This window comes from Galeopterus variegatus, unplaced genomic scaffold (assembly GCF_000696425.1).
Source record: "Galeopterus variegatus unplaced genomic scaffold, G_variegatus-3.0.2 Scaffold7801, whole genome shotgun sequence".
NCBI classification, from domain to species: domain Eukaryota; kingdom Metazoa; phylum Chordata; class Mammalia; order Dermoptera; family Cynocephalidae; genus Galeopterus; species Galeopterus variegatus.
The window spans coordinates 115,870-119,038 of record NW_007733912.1 but is presented as its reverse complement, the minus strand read 5'-3'; the positions used below and the strand labels follow the sequence as shown (position 1 = coordinate 119,038).

At 37.6% G+C, this 3,169-nt stretch overlaps 1 protein-coding gene across 1 annotated transcript in view; it reads left to right on the top strand.

The window, feature by feature from the left end:
• The window catches only part of LOC103607880 (interleukin-1 receptor-like 2), a 73,839-nt gene that overhangs the window by 20,696 nt on the left and 49,974 nt on the right, over positions 1–3,169 (top strand).

Genomic DNA, 3,169 nt, shown 5'->3' with positions numbered 1-3,169 from the left:
GTTTTAAGTTACTTTGCTGTTTTTGGTATCAAGCTTAATTGCACTTTGACAGAGACCATACTCTATTGAATTTTAATGTTTGTTTTTAAATCCCCATTTTTCTTTTTTATTACATAAAATTGAACATGGTAATTTTATCTTTAATCACAAAAGAGCATAATGAACAAAACTCGTTGTGGTGGGATTATGAAAAATGTGTTTTGTGGGTTTTTTATGAATATTTCTGAGATACGAAACTGATTGTCACCCCTCGTGCCCATGATGTGAGGGCCAGATTCATACTGGCAGCATACCCATTACCACAAATCGCATTTGTACCCTGTGTTCCCCACCCAGTTATCCCCAACCTCCCACCCCTCTCTCTTTCCCCCCAACCCCACTTTGTAGCACAAGGAATGTTCTCTCTCTCTGCAAGACGAATGCACTACTGTGGTCTTTCTTTCCTTCTTTCTTTCTCTCTTAGCTCCCACATATGGGTGAGTACATGTGGTATTTATCCCTCTGAGCTTTGCTTATTTCACTCAACATAAGTTTCTCCAAGATCATCCATGTTGCTGCAAATGGGAGTATTTCATTCTTTTATATGGCAGAGTAGTATTCCATGGTGTATATATACCACAGTTTCCTATTCCAATCATCCATTGATGGACATTTAGGTTGGTTCCATGTCTTGGCTATCATAAACTGCTGCAATGAACATGGGAGTGTGTAGAGGATTCTTAAAGCAAATGTCCTTCACAGGGCCTGGTTTTCCAAAGCCTTGCAGTTTCAAATATTGACCTTGCAAAGGATAGGAAATTTTCCTCAGGCTATAAGTCTCTGGTGTAAGATAAAGAATTCTAACACAGCAAGGTTGCTGGCTCAAAGACAGACTAGTTACTGATTGATATGTAAAGATACTGGAAAATTGCTGGAGGAAGAAGAAATGTTTGCTAGATCCAGCTTTTGTTGGTGGATCACTTAATTGTCTAATGGAACGTCATCTGACTTGTTTCACTGAAAGTTCCCAGCCTATATTGTTAAACTATAGCCCCACCTATGTTCTCTTCCTATAACTTCCTGGTCTGGAAAATAATTGCAGGAAGAGAACCCCAATTCGGGGTTAATTTCCCAAGGAAGGGATGCCTCTCACTTGAGGGTTCCAGGGAAGTTAACGACTTCAGGGCTTTTCAGTGCTCAGGGTTTTGAGTAATCCTTTGCATCTCCATCACCCAGGGGAAGTGGGATGACAAATCCGTGGGGGGCAAAGCAACAGGAGTGCAGGTATCCTTTCAACATGATTTCCATTTCTCTGGGTAGATACCCAGAAGTGGGATTGCTGGATTGTATGGAAGATCTATCTTTAGTTGTTTGTGAAAACTACATACTGTATTCCATAGTGGTTGTACTAATTTACAGTCCAACCAATAGTGTAGGAGTGTTTCCTTCTCTCCACACCCTTGCCAGCATTTGTTATTCACCATCTTCTTGATTATAGCCAGTCTAACTGGGGTGAGGTGATATCTCAATGTAGCTTTAATTTGCATTTCCCTGATGACTAGTGATGTTGAGCATTTTTTCATGTACCTGTTGGCCATTTGTATGTCTTCTTTTGAAAAATGTCTTTTCAGCTCCTTTGCCCATTTTTTAATTGGGTTATTTGGTTTTTTACTGTATAATTGTTTGCATTTCTTGTATATTATGGATATTAATCCCTTGTCAGATGCATAGTTAGCAAAATTTTCTCCCACTCTGTAGGTTGTCATTTCACTCTGTTGATTGTTTCCTTTGCTGTGCAGAACCTTTTCAGTTTGATATAGTCCCATTTGTTTATTTTTTCTTTTGTTGCCTGTGCCTTCAGGCTCATGTTTATAAAGGCTGTGTCCAGACCTAGTTGCTGAAGTGTTTCACCTATATTTTCCCTTAATAATTTTACAGTTTCAGGTCTTATACTTAAGTCTTTAATCCACTTTGAGTTGATTTTAGTGTATAGTGAGAGATGCATATCTAGTTTCATTCTCCCACATATCAATATCCAGTTTTCCCAGCACACTTATTGAAGAGGCAGTCTCTTCTCCAATGTAGATATTTGTTGCCTTTGTCCAACATCAGATGGCTGTAAGCCTGAGGAGTGATTTCTAGGTTCTCAATTCTACTCCACTGGTCTGAATGTCTATTTTTATACCAGTACCATGTCGTTTTGGTTATAATAGCTTTGTAGTATACTTTGAAGTCAGGTAGTGTTATGATTCTGGCTTTATTTTATTTGCTCAGAATTGCTTTGGCTATTCAGAGTCTTTTGTTATTCCATATGAAAGGTAAGATTGTTTTTTCCACTTCTGTGAAGAATGTCATTGGTATTTTGATAGGGATTGCATTGAATCTGTAGATTGCTTTGGTTAGTATGGATGTTTTAACAATGTTAATTCTTCCAATCCAAGAGCATGGAATATCTTTCCAACTTTTTGTGTCTTCTTTAATTTCTTTCAGAAATGGTTTGTAATTCTCATGGTAGAGGTCTTTCACCTTCTTGGTTAAATCGATCCGTAGGTATTTTTTTCATGACAATTGTAAGTAGGATTCTTTTTTTATTTCTCTTTGTGTTAGTTCATTATTTGATTATGTAAATGCAATGGATTTGGGGGCCTTTATTTTGTATCCTGCAACATTACTGAAGTTATTAACCAGCTCTAGAAGTTTTCTGATAGAGTCTTTAGGTTTTTCTGTATATACTATCATGTCATCTGCAAATAGAGAGAGTTTGACTTCATCTTTTACAATCTGGATTCCCTTTATTTCTTTCTCTTGCCTGATTGCTCTGGCTAGTACCTCCAATGCTATGTTAAATAGAAGTGGTGAGAGTGGGCATCCTTGTCTTGTTCCTGTTCTTAAGGGAAAGGCCCTTGGAAAGCCCCAGTTTTTCCCCATTCAGAATAATAATGGAGGAGGGCTTGTCATAAATGGCTTTTATTGTGTTGAGATATTTCCCTTCTATACCTAATTTGTTGAGAGTTTTTATCATGAAGGTATGTTGAATTTTGTCAAATGTTTTTTCAGCATCTATTGAGATAATCATATGATCTTTGTTCTTGAGTTTGTTGATGTGACGTATTACATTTATTGACTTTCGTATGTTGAGCCATCCTTGCATCCCTGGGTTGAATCCCACTTGATCATGGTGTATAATTTT